We start from the raw sequence: 14,041 nt of genomic DNA on the forward strand, positions 1-14,041 counted from the left end.
ATATGTGTGTATTTTAAGAGAATAACTCCTTTTAAAGAATCAGTTTTGCTTTTGTTCTGCTTTTAGAACTTAGTTTTTTGCATTTCAATATACAGCGCTGTTCAAAAGGCGTAGGAGGGTCATAGCCATTTTTTGCATGAATAAGGTATAATTGAAATATGATGTATGCAGATATCATCACTTCTACAGCAATTATCCAGATTGTTTGTTTAGTGGGAACATACTTTCAAGTAGGGGTTGGTCAGTGGCAATCATGTTGCATGACACAGCTGAGGGAAATGACAAAGAATATGTAAAGTCTCACACTGTGAAATTTTACGTTGCACCGAGAGTGTCTACTAGGGGGAATCATTAGGAATTTTGAAGGTGAGGGCCACAGCAGTTTCAGAGAGAAATGTAAAGGAGGACGGGAGGCTGGCGCTTAGATCTTGGGGAGAGGCTGGGGTTTGGCATTATGTTTCATGTGGAGACCAGCAGTTAATGTGGTCCTTGTTGAAACTTGAAACAGCTCTATTAGTAGCTTGATTGGGGAGAGGAGAAGAGACCAAGAGTAAACAAAAATGTGCGGTCTGGAGATGGGCTTAATTGCGCACAATACATCTTGCCTCTGTGCGGCTTATTCTAATCACTCCAAATGGCAACACACACGGTCGCGCGCACACACACATACACACAAATTTGATCTGCTCAAGCAGATAAAACTGCTATGTGTATAATATTGCCAGGCTAGAAGGAAAAAAAAATGGACATCTGTTTAACAATTCTCTATTGTAGACAGGATCATAGAAACACTGTTGCCTGCCTGTCGTGTTCAATCAAAATGAATAAAATGCTGATTTAAAAGAAAGAAAAAAATCAGGCAGAAGAGAGCCTTAAAGTATTTGCTTACGCTTTTTTTTTGTTTTAATTTCAGCAGCATGATGAGGAGGGGGAATCCCAGGGGCAGGAGGAGGTTTCAGGAACAGTGAAGGGAAGATTTTGTTTTATTTTGTGTTGGGTTTATTTTGTGTTTTATCCTCAGTACAGCAAGAGAGGCGAACAGCAGTCGGAACTAATTGTAGCTCGCTCAGGAAAGTCTTCATTAGCACTTGCCACACATGGTTACCAGATGTGCTGAAGAAGGGGTGGGAGGAGGGGGGAAGGGGTATGTGAAGAATGGGCTACATACTTAAACCTAATAATCTGTCTTTTGTTTTCAGGTCTATTGTGTTGGGGAGGGGAAGAATGGGGAGAGGGGAGAAATCCTGTCTGCTTTTTGATGCAGCCAGTCCCTACTAGCTGAATGGCATTCCTTGTCTTGCAGCCTCCTCCAAGGAAGGAAAAACCCTCAATCATGGCCAAGTAAAGAGGGGTTTGTTTATTTTTAAATTATTTTTGAAGGCTATCTGTGAACTATTATTCTACTGAACCCAGCTGAAAGTATTTGGATAAGCAAACTGGTAAACCACTGTCTTTCTGGCCAGCTTTTGAATTTGAGCTGGGGTATTTTTTGTGAGCTTGTGGGGTCCCAGCGTATCGGTGGGGCTGTTGAAGTGTCAGTTCAATAGCAGCAGCATCTCCGTAGTTCACGTGTACTTTGCCAGTGAGTATGAGATGCAATCAGTGAAGCCAAGTCCAGTGGGAAGGTAAGAAGAGCTCTGTGGTCCTGTCAGTCAGCCCTGAGGTTGTCATCTTGGTCAGATGTTTAACCTTCTGCCTGTTGCTATTAAAAAAACATATATTGAATAGATCTTCCATATGTAGTGGCTGTCACTGCTGCAGACCGAATCGTGGTCCTGCTGCCCACATAGATCATTTTCACAGGAACCAGTGGTAATTTTACTGCAGACCTTACCACAAATGTTGCTAGTTGCTCCTTAGGAGAAAAGAGCACCCCTCTCCCTATTCCTTTGAACTGATCATCCCTGGGGGGATCCTGTGCGGCCATCCCCACCGCCTCCCCCCACTTCAGCAGCACTGCAGCTTCTTTCCCCTCTTGGTCCCTGAAATCTTCCCACAAGGTCGGAATTTTTCATACTGGCATTGTATGTGCTTGGACATCCTCTTTCTTCCCAGGCTCCCCTCTTCGTTCCAGTGGTAAGAGAAGAGAACATCACCGTGTCCAGATGACAAGGCTTAGATGACTCTCTGAGCTCTGAATAATTAGGGATGAAGGTTTAATTATGGCACTACACATGATATCCACAAGATTTGGCACTCTGGTCATGTGAGAGAACAGCGCTAGATGAACTTTTACTAATTAAGCACTCTGTTTCCCTTCCTTCTGGAAACTGCAAGGAGGTATAAATGTGGGAAATCACTTATGTTAAAGTGAAATAGAGACATTTTTGGAATCTTAAATAATCTGAGTCGAACCTAAATCTTGTGGCTCCGGTCTTGTTTTATCCAGCTTGGTTTGCCAGTCTGTAATCTCATCCTGCTTTGGAGCCTGGAAATGTTCTTGCTCGCAATCTCAAAGCGGAGCAGATGTTGCATAAATAGAAAATAGGTTGTGTGCACAGCCTAATCTAAGCACAGAAGGGCACGGAAGAAGGTTTGGATGAATGTAAGCTAATCAGGGCACAGATTTGCTGTACTTTAGGACTTAGGACCAAATTTTTTTTCAGATACGTTCTGCCTACCAGATCCCAAATGTGCCGTTCACTTTTTCCCACTGCATGGCAACTCCCACTTGGAGCTTTTTTTAATTTTTTGAGAATAGGGTAACGCCTGTCAGCTCAAGCTCACTAAAGGAAATGGCTGGTAAGAATTAATCTGTTCCATTCTTTCCTCCATGTTTGACTGTCTTCTCTATCCAATGATCTTGTTATTCCAGGTCCAAATTTATCAAAGTCCAGGAATTCTTCTTTCAGATTCCCTCAAAGGAAATAATGAAGCCAAATCACTTAGCTGACTTAGGTGTATCTGCCTTTCCTACTGTAGGATTGTAGCGTCTCCTTCGACCCTGTTGAAATTGTCTGGATCAACATAACTAGCATAGGCAGAGTCACTGCGTTTCTGGCTTCCATAAAGTATCTTTATTAACTGTCAGAAAGGACCAAGGAAGAGTTTGATAAAAATTAACCTATTTATTGTCCTAATTTTGCTGTAGCTGCTATTGCATCAGTTGCTTTCTTTAATAAAATCAAGCGCTATATTTGCAATTTGTATAATGCTCTCCCACATTAGTTACACAAGAATGAACTGTGGTTGTGCCAACATGCAGTATGTAGAGACAATATCTCTGCTTACAATCATTCATGATTAGAAAAACCAACACTGCAAACTTGATGTTTTTGTCAAGTTTTCTTTCTCCTGGAGGTGCACATTCGTGGTTTTTTTTCTTTTCCTCCCACGTGTTACCCGCAGAATGGGTTTCACATGTAAGTGCTATTGCCTTCATGGTGAAACCACAGGCATACACAGTAGATATCATCTTAGCTGATTTTCATTGTCATGTGTTCCACAGAGATAATAAGTCAAATCTGAAATAGCTATTGATGGCTCAGGTGCCCGTGCTCTCCACTCAACAGGTTTTCAGTTACTTGGAGCTTCAGCAGGACAGAAGTTCTTTCAGAAATTTGACACACTGTCACGTTAAGACATTCTTCATATTATTAACTTCACTTTTAATTATTATAAGTCAATTGTTTAAACATTTTATTAAGTTGGAGATGGAAAGCATAAGGATCAGATTTATTTCCTGCTTTTTGTGCATTTCTACACTGAAGTCAAGGTTTCAGGCAACAAGGCAAGTATTTTTATGCAGATACAAAACTAATCAGCCAAACATGAAAATATTCCTGTGGGGTTTCCTGGAGGCCTTGCTGGGGACACTGCAGTGTAAATAATATATAATGCAAATAATAAGCAATATAGCATAAGTATTATAAGACAGTAGGATTCTGTTAGGGGCCAAACATAATGCATGATCCACACGAGCTGGTACTATCATCCTTTTTATGATGCTCAGAATTGTATGTTTTTTGCTGCCTCGATCTCCTCACATGCTTTTTTTTTTACCCTTACAGTGTTCTTCTGTAATGTACTCCATCAAAATGCATGTTTCCTCACAGATGATGTCATTTAAGCGGAAAAAAATTGTAAATCCTTCTTTAGTCTCCTGTAGTTTTTCCTGGGTAGATGGCTGAGCTCAAACTATTTCTCTTTCCAGTACGATGTATAAGTAACCAATATGATTTTGATTTTATCTGCATTTCAACAGTAGTCTATGTCATTAACGAGTAGCCAGCATTATTCTAATGGTACACAGTAATTACATATGGCAGTGGTTTTGCTCCCTTGATTCGCAATTTTTCCAATACAAAACACGTGACCGAAAGGACAGGCAGGAAAGTTTTATTATAATGTTAGGAAAATCAAGAAGAGCAAGTTTACTGGGGAGAGTACAAATAGCTTTTCTCTTTTCCAGGGTAATGACTTGAAGATAGATATGCAGTGCAGCAACATGAGGTCCATCTTTTTGTCACCTCAAGATGAGGTTCCTGCGGTGTGCTGTCCGGGAGGAACCTGTGGGCTGCTCAGGGACAGATGCTGCTGGCACAGGAGATTGCAGCCTAGTTCGTGTGCAGGACTGTGTGCAGGTCTGGGAGCAGGGGAACCTGTTGCTCCCAGCCTGCACTGACTTCCAATAAGTTTCTGATGCTTACAGTGGATTTGCAGGTGTTGGCTCTATGCTGTACAGTTTCCAGAGAGCCTGGGAACCCTGTTACCTTCTCTTGTTGGGAATGCTGCTACAGCTGAGACCAGAGCAAGGGTAGGCTGAAACTTAGGTGCAAGGGAAGGTTCTCATAAGGTGTCAAGCATCTTGGCATAAATATCCCCTTCCTCCCCCTTCCCACCCCTCTTTTTTTTTTTTTTTTCTCCATCCCTAAATCTGCTGAGAAAGATATGGGGTCAGATTTATATATTTAAGAACAATCCTTATCTTTTTAGTTTTTAAATGATTGGGCATTTACAGTTTCACCACACACACTGGAAGCAACATAACTATGAAATGAGAAGGATTTCTGACTGAATAAATTTATTTTTATTTTGTTTTACTTGATTCTGTTTCCATGATGAAACAGATTAGTTTCCCAACACCATGTCTGCAATTCTGTCGTAAAGCTTACAACGTGCAATGTGCCTTGTAAAGCCCTGTTCTGAGATTACATGAATGTGTGAGAATCTCTACCTCCACTTATGTAAAAGTAAATTTTTACTCCAATGAATTGCAGTGAAAAACGTGAAAATATGACATGGGGGCACCCTAAAGAAGTAAGAGGAAGATAAAAGCAGAAGGATCTCAAGTGCATTGGAAGGCATTTCTGTGTGTTTTAGGGTCGTCTTTGTTTCTAAGTATCACAGTGACAAATCTTATCACGTTAAGTACTGGTCTGATGACTTTTGAGTGTTTGGGAGGAGTAGTACCTAAAATATCCTTCAGACTATCGCTCCTGTCCTTGAGTCGTTTAGTTTTTCCTGTCCCACAGATCCTGGATGGTCTTTCCCCATGCTCTCAGGTCCTGGGTCCTGGCAGTGCTCCCTCACCATGGCTGCAGAGGTCTTGGCTTCTCTCTGGTCCTGGTGAAGCCAAGGTGACTGGGAGAGTAGAGCACTTCTAGTCCTGCTTTCCCCTCTCCCCCAGGCTCAGCCTCTGTTGTTTCCCTATGTGTTGAGCATTTTCATTTAGATTTGGCCCCAGGAGCAATGAGTTGTGCTGAAGAGCCAGCCGTCTTTTGCATTAAATTTTAAGGAGAACAGAAAGCAAATGACATAGAGTATAAAATAAGTACTTAAGTAAACGTTTTAATCTCACTTGGGGCAGTTTGACAAAATAATGAAAACATACCACATGTATATGTGTCTGCACATAATCATTGTCATTGTGTTTGCTTTTGTTGTCAGCAAAATTAAGCAGCGAAACATTTTAGGGAAGACTGTGCTTGCGATTCGGTGGCAAGCCTTGGCTCGTGGCATGGGCACCCAGCCTTTGCTAAGGCAGCCTGCAGCGTGTGAGCTGAGCCATGTCGCTCTGCAGAGCCCATTAGTTTTCAGAACATCCCCTGCGTGTGAGCAAGTACTTGATTTTACATAACACGAGGATCAAGGTCTCAAATGCTAATTCTTCGGTTTCACCTGAAGGTATGGCTTGCCAAATTTTAGCCTTTCTGATCCATGATGGAGCAATGAAAGCAATAGTGCTTTCTAGAGCTAAGGTCTTACTGTAATCCAAACCAGAAAAAGAAATTGTGTCCCAACTTGACTTGTATTTGTTTCAAATTCTGTGCAAATTTTGAGATTTTTTTTTTTTCACCAGGCAGTGCAACCATGACCTTTTTCATCAAAAGGGAGCGAGCAGCAGCAACAAAATTTCACATCAGTGGATGATCAAGTCTTTGTACCATTAATGAATTTGAAATGAAATTTAAGAATGCTAAAAAAAGATAACTCTTTAATTATAGGGACAGCAATTTTCAGGTCTTTTCTTGACTTCTGTGAGAAAATTTCTTCCAGTTTAGGAAATTCAGGATTATTTTCATTTTGATAAGAATGGAACGTCCATTCAGCAGACAATAAAAGCTGTTTTAAACCTGTTAAATACTATGAAATAGATGTGTACAGCTAATTAAGGTATGTGTTGAATCGTAATTATGTCATCCTGAGGGATTTACAAATAGAGTCTAGTTAAAATCTGATTCAGTCTTCTATCATTCACAGAAGGTGCAAATTATTATTCATTTAGTGCGCTCTGATTTCAGTTCTAAAGGTAATCCAGAAAAAAGGGAGACGGATTTCTGTTTTATCAGCATTGTTTAAGAACTAAGATCCCTTAATTATCGCACTGTACCAATAGTCTGCTACCAACTTACTGAAGCAGTCATTCAGGTTTGAAACTAACAATTTACCCTCCAAGCAAAGAAAGATATAAGAGAAAGTGTTTAGTCAGCAAGCAAATGTACCAAATTTTATGTTTTGGCTGTTGCTGGCGCTTGTGTTTCTGAGCTACTCAAACGTGAGTCACTTACATGATACCTTTCAATCAAAGCTGTCAAAGCAACGAGACAGATTTCACAAGAAAGAAGAAATAAAAAAAAAAAAAAGGCAAAGGTGAAATAAGGCTCCATGGGATCCAGTTCTGTCAAGCTTCTGGAACCTCTTTCCAGGCTCTTTTTTTTTTTAGGTAACATTGGTAGACTTTTGTCTTACTCCTATGTGTAATTTCTTGACATAGTAATGAAAAATTAGGTAAGATTCCTAATCACCTTGTGAGAGTATTATAGATTCTTTTACAAGGAAGTTAATTTTAATGACCTTAAAAGAAAAACTTTACTGCTTTTCTGGATTTACAACAGTATTTGGAAATCCCTGCAGTTACCATTAAAGTTGGCCTTAAAAAAAAAATTCATGAAGTATTTTTATGTCTTGGAATGAAAACTGTATCTTTCAAAGAAATTGTGAAAATTCCTAAGAAGCCAGAAGACTCCAGGAGCTACAGTGGTGGTGACGGTGTGGTAGAAGCAGGTTTTCTGTTCTGCTTGATTCGGAGGTCCAGCCTCTCCAGCTGCTGGGACTTCTCTTGTGCACATCTGAGCTGTCATGGAAATTTTATCAAAACTGAGATATTTTCTTGATAATATTTGGTTTGTTACATTTTAACTATTGAAGCAGGAAAAACTTTTTCCTACAAATTATTTTCATTAAACCTATTTCTTCTATTTAAAAAAATAATCAGACAATAGTCATATTACCAAAGATACAAGACATTACTTTTTTTCCAGAAACTTAAGAATACGCAATCTGTGTGGTTATGTTGGCACTTATTGTTTGGGCTTTTTGGAAAGTAACTTTTAGTGTGCTTAGACTGGATGTATCTGTTGTGTGGTTTTATTGCAGAAAGGTAAGGTCCTCCCGCACTACTTTTTTAATACTACATGTTTTCCTATTGATATCGGTGGGACTGATTATGTATATTAAACAGCTTTTTTGGGAATAAGGATTATGTATCCTGCCCTGCTTAATGCCAGCCAGTACTGAAGAGGAGCCACCTCTGTGAAGGAGCACAGTCGCTGCCCAGCAGCTCTCAGAAATGGTGTGCAATTCTTTAAGTTGAGCTTAAGCAAAGGTGCTGGACTTCTTTGGAAAAATTATTTAGGAGTAAAACCTAATTTGCTGTCTTCTGATTTTATCTTTCTAACCAGAGTGGCATTTTGGTAAGGTGAATAGAAGAACCCATATTATCTCAGGTTGGTTGGGTTGGGTTTTTTGGAGAGAGACAAATGCACTTGACATAACTGGTTTTCTCTGCATGTCCCGTCATATTTAATCTTTTGACACAGCTGCTTGCTTACAGTATGGTTTGGAGCACTACCCACTGAAAAACCGTAGTCCTAATTGTCGCTTGGAATTTGGCAGAAAACTGCCATATTTATGCTTTTTTTTTTTTTCTTTTAGACTGCTTCATAGAGGTGAGTAATATGGTGGGTAATATTGTAATAGAAATGGAAAGTGTTCCCAGTTCTTAGCAAGATAAGAAAATGTTGTTTCTTATCTGTGATTTAAAGAGAGATGAAGGGTCAGTGAGGTAGAGATACATGAAAGCTATTGTGCACTTGGTAGGAGCTGCAGAGGAGAAATATCTCTCACCAGTGGCTTGCTTGAGTGTAAGGGAAGAGAAAGAGGGAGCTTCTAAGTGAAGGGAGAGGACTGGAACAAATCTCAAGCAAAATCAGAGAAATTTGATGGTTTATTTTCTTAAAGAAACAGGTACACAGCTTTGAGATGGTTACTGAAAAGAAGAGAGCAAGTCAAGCTGTAGGCAGCTTTAAATGCTTGCTTGCTGTTGATGCTTTGGGATTTATAAAAAGTCAAACTCCCCTTCAGTCTTTGGAGATAGCTGAGAGAAGCGAGGAGAATGGGATGGGCTCTAAGCCACCCTTGAGTTTGAAGGATTGCCTGTAAATACAGGACAGTCTGCTGGGCCCCAGGTATAGCTTAGCTGGGGTTTGCCTTGCCTTCCTTCCTGCTTCAGCATAGCTGCATCAGAGAGGGAGGCAGTTGTGCTGGAAGCGGTATGGGGATTATTTTAGGTTACATCTGTCCCCGGGGAAGAATTAGCTGTTTGGAAGTTGTTCCCAGGAGCATATGCAGGAGCTGTGAAGATGGTGAAGTTTGATTTCAAGGTGCAGAACGCATGTGCCAAAGTTGGTGATAGGGTCTGGTTGGGTCTGTAGCCACTTAAATAAGCTCTTTTCCTCACCATCCTCATCAGATTTGTAGCTGATTTTCATCTGATGTAAGCTACGTGAGCTGCTGGCTACCTGGTCTGTGCTGGCATTTGGGTTGGGAGTGGAGCAAATGCCCCAATACCTACCTGTCCCTGCCTCCTTCTGCAGAAAGGAGAAGCAAGCTGTCTTAGGTGCTTTTCTTTGTGTTACAGTAGCAGTGGATGTATTTGGTCACCGCAGTGTCCATATACTGAGCTGTTTTTTCCTGACACATCAGTTTTTGTCTTGTGTTTATTTGCACGCCATTCTCTGATCAGTGAGAGGTGCGTGTCCTGCATTGAGAAGAGTCATGACACCTCATGGGCCTGGGGACCAGGGCTATGAAATTAGGCCCTAAAATTCATGTGTGTGTGCTAACTGTTGGAGAAAATCTCATATTTGTTCTTGACTAATTGCAATACATTGGAAATGTGTGGCCACTTTTTCCCATATTAGAGTGAAGGCTGCAAGCTTAACTAGCTTTAAACATGAAAGTTGAAATTCTTCTGTATTCAGCTGACTCAAGAAGTTGAGGCTTCATGTAAAACAGTATTGCAGGATGCTGGTGTGCAGCCTGAGGGGAGTCCATTTGGGTTTTATGGAAGTGAGCCCTTTGCTTGCCATAAAGAAATAACATGAATGAACACCAATACGGGGCAGTCACTTACCCAAAAGGTGCTGCAAAGTGTTTCCCAGTGAAGATTTTTACAATGGAGTCAAGCACTGTAAAGTCTTTGACTCTACTCAAAGGCTACCGTCATTTCTCTATATGCAATGAATTATTGTTTTGTATCACAGAATAATAACTTCAGGTTCAGAATTCGTTATAAAGCAGGAGGATTTTTCCAAGAGGGTGATGTCTCTTTAGGACAGGAGATGAACTGCTCCACAGAACTTGTAATAGGAACAATGGAGAAAGACAAGTTTGCCCTTCCATTTCTTCTTACTGGGATGTGCTCGCACGTTGTCTTCTCTTACAGACTAGTAAGGGGGCTAAAGTTTTGGAGCTGCACATAGAAAGCTTAGATCTTACTTTTGCACTGAAAAGCAGAAGTAACTACAATAACTGGTAGTGCACATAAAATCATTTGCTACTGACTTCTAATAGTAGCAGATTTCAAAAATTACACTTACTGTTTGGAGCTGGTGGAACATTTGAGGGATTTATGTCTAACAGAATTTGCATTTCATGTAATTTGGATTTAATGAGTCGGTGTAACACAGGCAAAAGGGTTTCTGAGAATGTGACTCTCCTTTTCCATGGCACAGTAGGTACTTCATCTTAATTTTTAGTTGCATGCTAAGAAATCAATATATAAAGCAGAAGTGAACAGATACTTAAAAGGAAAGCATCAGAGAAGTTGAATAGTCACTTACTGGGTTAGTATTTAAAGCTGGCATGTACTTCTGAGTGGGAAAGGTCTTCAGAATGGGGCAATTCACAAACCACTTCTTCCCCTTCAACAGCTAATTCAGAGACAGCAGGTGTGTAAGCAGCCCCTTGGAAAGAGGACCAAGTGTAGTTTGTGGCAGAACTGAGTGGAGATGATCCCAAGCTGAAAGTCAAAACAGGATCTTCTTTTAAGTTCATCGAGTGACCTGCAATTTTAATCCAGCACCTAAGACAGGTAAGAGGCTTCTACAGAATCTGCATTTCCCAAGGTCTTTTAATATGTGAATCCTAACCCTTATTCATTAGTGCCTTCGGGTTTTGAAACTACTGATGCAGTACCAGGTACCAATACCAGGTTTCTGGTAGTTTTATTGGGCTCTAAGGTACCTCTTATGGCTAAATCAAGTCAGAGAGCCATGGGTGCATTTGTCAACAATCCTACAGTAATGAAAAATACACAGAACATGCCTGGGACCAGACTTTGAGAGTAAAACAGGACTGTTTCTTGTGTCTTTGTATCTCATTTCCATGTAAACCAGGAGAAATTTGTTTGAGTTTAGCAAGAGGTCTGCATCAAGGTGGGAAGTGTTGTTGGCTCTTGGCCCCTTGCTGGAGCTGATTCCTAGAGAAAGTAAATTTGGTCCTGCAATGTGTTGCTGTTACAGAATATATACAAAAAAAAAAAACCCACCCAAAACCCTGAGAAATTCCAGCATGCCTTTTGAAATGTTGTGTATAAACACTAGGGATTTGGCCGAGAGACAGACTACCTGCACCACCCAGGCTGGGCCAGCTGCAGACAGCTGTGTGGCAAACTGTTAGTGGGCTGATGGGCAGAGCCCTTCAGGAAGGCAACGAGCATAGGAATGAGCTCCATGTTGCAGATTCCCATCATGAAGCTCCTTCCGCGCTCCCTTTCAGTTTCTATAGGCTTTTATACTTGCTTTTGGGCATGAGGTGCTGGGTTCCTAGGCAGACCTGGTCTTTTCTTCTTTCTTTCTGTAGGATGACCTGTGCAGTCCATATAAAATGCCCTGCCATGCAAGTTACTTGAGAAGTCATGTCAGTGGGGGCAGGGGGGCATGCTCTGTGTCTGCTCACAGGAGGGACAATGTATATTAGATCATGAAAACTGAGAGCTGCTTTGCTCTATCTTTGTTTCATTGGGGGTGAACAGCAAGAAAATATGTGATTCTATTCTCTGTGGCTTAATTTCAGGCAGAGATAGGTCTTCAGGGCAGTAATATCCTTCTTCCTCAGCTAACATACCCACGGGACCTCTGTATTACGGTGTGCGCAACACATCCTACTCTGACACCCCACCCCACGCCCCCCCAAAGCACTGTTTGTTGTAAGTGGCTGTATGATGCCAAAGCAGAGCAGTACGTGGCTTCTGCTGTCAGAGAAACCCCCCCTAAAAATGAGGAGCTGCCTCTGCAGATGCATGGGCAGTGAGGGCTAGGGTGCTTCTAGAGGGCAGCAGCCACAAAAGCTGCTTTCTGACAGACAGTGTCCTTATGCCTTAATCATTAGCCCTAATGAAGGGGTTTTGTCATATTAAAAAAAGAAAAAAGGAGAAAGAAAAAAAGAAACTCAGAAAAAAAAAAAAAAGACAAAGAGAAAAGAAACAGCCAAGAAGGAGAAAAGATGGAGAATAGTTGGGATTATCTCTGTGCCGTCTCTCAGGTCCAGTGACAACACGACTACAATGGGTAGCTTTCAGGACTGCATATGGTCTTCCTTCCGAGGGAGTTGATTAAGCGACTCCGGATGAAATTGAAATCCTGTGATTTGACCTTTGTCTGGCCTGGGAGGGCTGCAATTCGCATAACAATTTCCTTTTGTTCTTTGTTTGGAGTTATTAATCCAACATGAGCCTCGAATTAATCAGGGGTAGTGCGTCGTTACATTTCTAATTCACAGCTCCACTGCTTGTGTCTTTTTTAATTAAGGCCGAATGATAGCAGGCCTTAGCCCCTGATTGCAACACTTACTAACCACACATTGAGGGATGAAGAGGCTAAATAGGCAGAATGAGATTACTTCAAGGTTTCACTTAATTGTTTTCTTCCTTTAAGTAAAGAGCACTGAATGAACATTGTTAATGCCAGGCTGGGAGTATTTCTTTTATATGTGTGTTATGTGTGTGTGTGTATGTGTGTGTGCTCGGGTGGGGGAGGTTATGACGGGTGCACCAAGGACTCGGAGCTCTAATGGCTCAAGAGTTTGCAAAATTGAAGCCTTTGGTTATTGATTTAAACCATTCCTCCCACCTCCCCTGGGGGGCAGGGGCAATTGTAGAGGAAGGAGGAAAAGGGTTGAAGAACATTAAACTTAAGTTAGCTGCATGGATTTTCTTGTATCCTGTGTTGAACCCATTTGTTTATGTAGTTTTTCTTGCTGTTTGCTAGTTGTTCAAAGGTAGAAAATGCAAGGAGATTGAAGGCTATTGGACATGCTAAAGAAATGTGTTGAGAGACACAGCTCTCCAAAGCCTGGAAGTGGTAATAATGATAATAAAATAAAGGCGAGCCAGATTTTGCTCATTCTGAAGGATGTTCAAGTCATGTTTCAAAAGCTGTTTGTAAATTTGTATTGTTGGAGCAGTTCAGGGCCGCAAAGGCGCAGGTGCTATTCCAGGGGAACAGTGTAGATGATCTCAGTTAGAATCATGCTGGATAACTTAGCCTGTGCCAGCCACTTGGGATGCTGGAAAACAAAATGCACTGAGCACCCAGCCTTGCAACATTTATTTGCACAAATAGTTCTGTTAGTTTAAAAAAAAAGAATAAAAAAGGATAATGGGTTTCATATTGCAGGATCGGGCACAGTGTTTCAGCCTCCTATTGTGCTGTACATTGGATATGATTGTTATGGGGAAAGGTTAATATTTAAGGTCCCAAACCTTCAGATCCTGAATATACATAAATCCCATTTAATTCAATTTGTGTTGTGCACCTGCAATACCAGATGAAGCCCTGAAATTCTGGGAAACTAACTCTTTCTGAGTTTTTTCATCCATCCAAGGAGCTAGTTGGATGGATGGGGGAAGTGCTTGCTTGGAAGAGTTAATTTTTCTGTGTAAAATGACAAGCTGGTGTTAATCATACCAGCCTGCCCAGATACAGAGCTGCCATGCTGACTCTGGCATGGGATATACAGGGCAGCAACACTGTTCTTGCTTTTCTGAATTCTCGATGCGTGGTGGCTGTTCCACGCAGAATTATCTAAGAATGCAATGATAAAACCTCTGGATAGATTAAGCAGAAGTAGAGTATAAGCTTCAAAGGAGAAAAGTGCTCCAGGTAAAAGATTATTTCTGTGTTTAGAAATCTAAATCGTGAAAGGAGTCTGCTTTTTTAGATGAAGCTGCAAAGAACAGGCTATATATTCAGTGTTC

General features: G+C 41.1%; 1 protein-coding gene across 4 annotated transcripts in view; it reads left to right on the forward strand.

The window, feature by feature from the left end:
- Positions 1-14,041, forward strand: part of SOX5 (SRY-box transcription factor 5) — a 722,172-nt gene that overhangs the window by 366,052 nt on the left and 342,079 nt on the right. For all 4 annotated transcript variants that reach the window (XM_064459677.1, XM_064459668.1, XM_064459692.1 and 1 more), the window contains exon 4: positions 10,716-10,876. The gene's annotated coding sequence lies outside the window, so the exon portion shown is untranslated. The remainder of the gene's footprint in view (positions 1-10,715; positions 10,877-14,041) is intronic.

The sequence above is a fragment of the Phalacrocorax carbo genome, chromosome 1 (genome assembly GCF_963921805.1).
Source record: "Phalacrocorax carbo chromosome 1, bPhaCar2.1, whole genome shotgun sequence".
Lineage (NCBI taxonomy): Eukaryota > Metazoa > Chordata > Aves > Suliformes > Phalacrocoracidae > Phalacrocorax > Phalacrocorax carbo.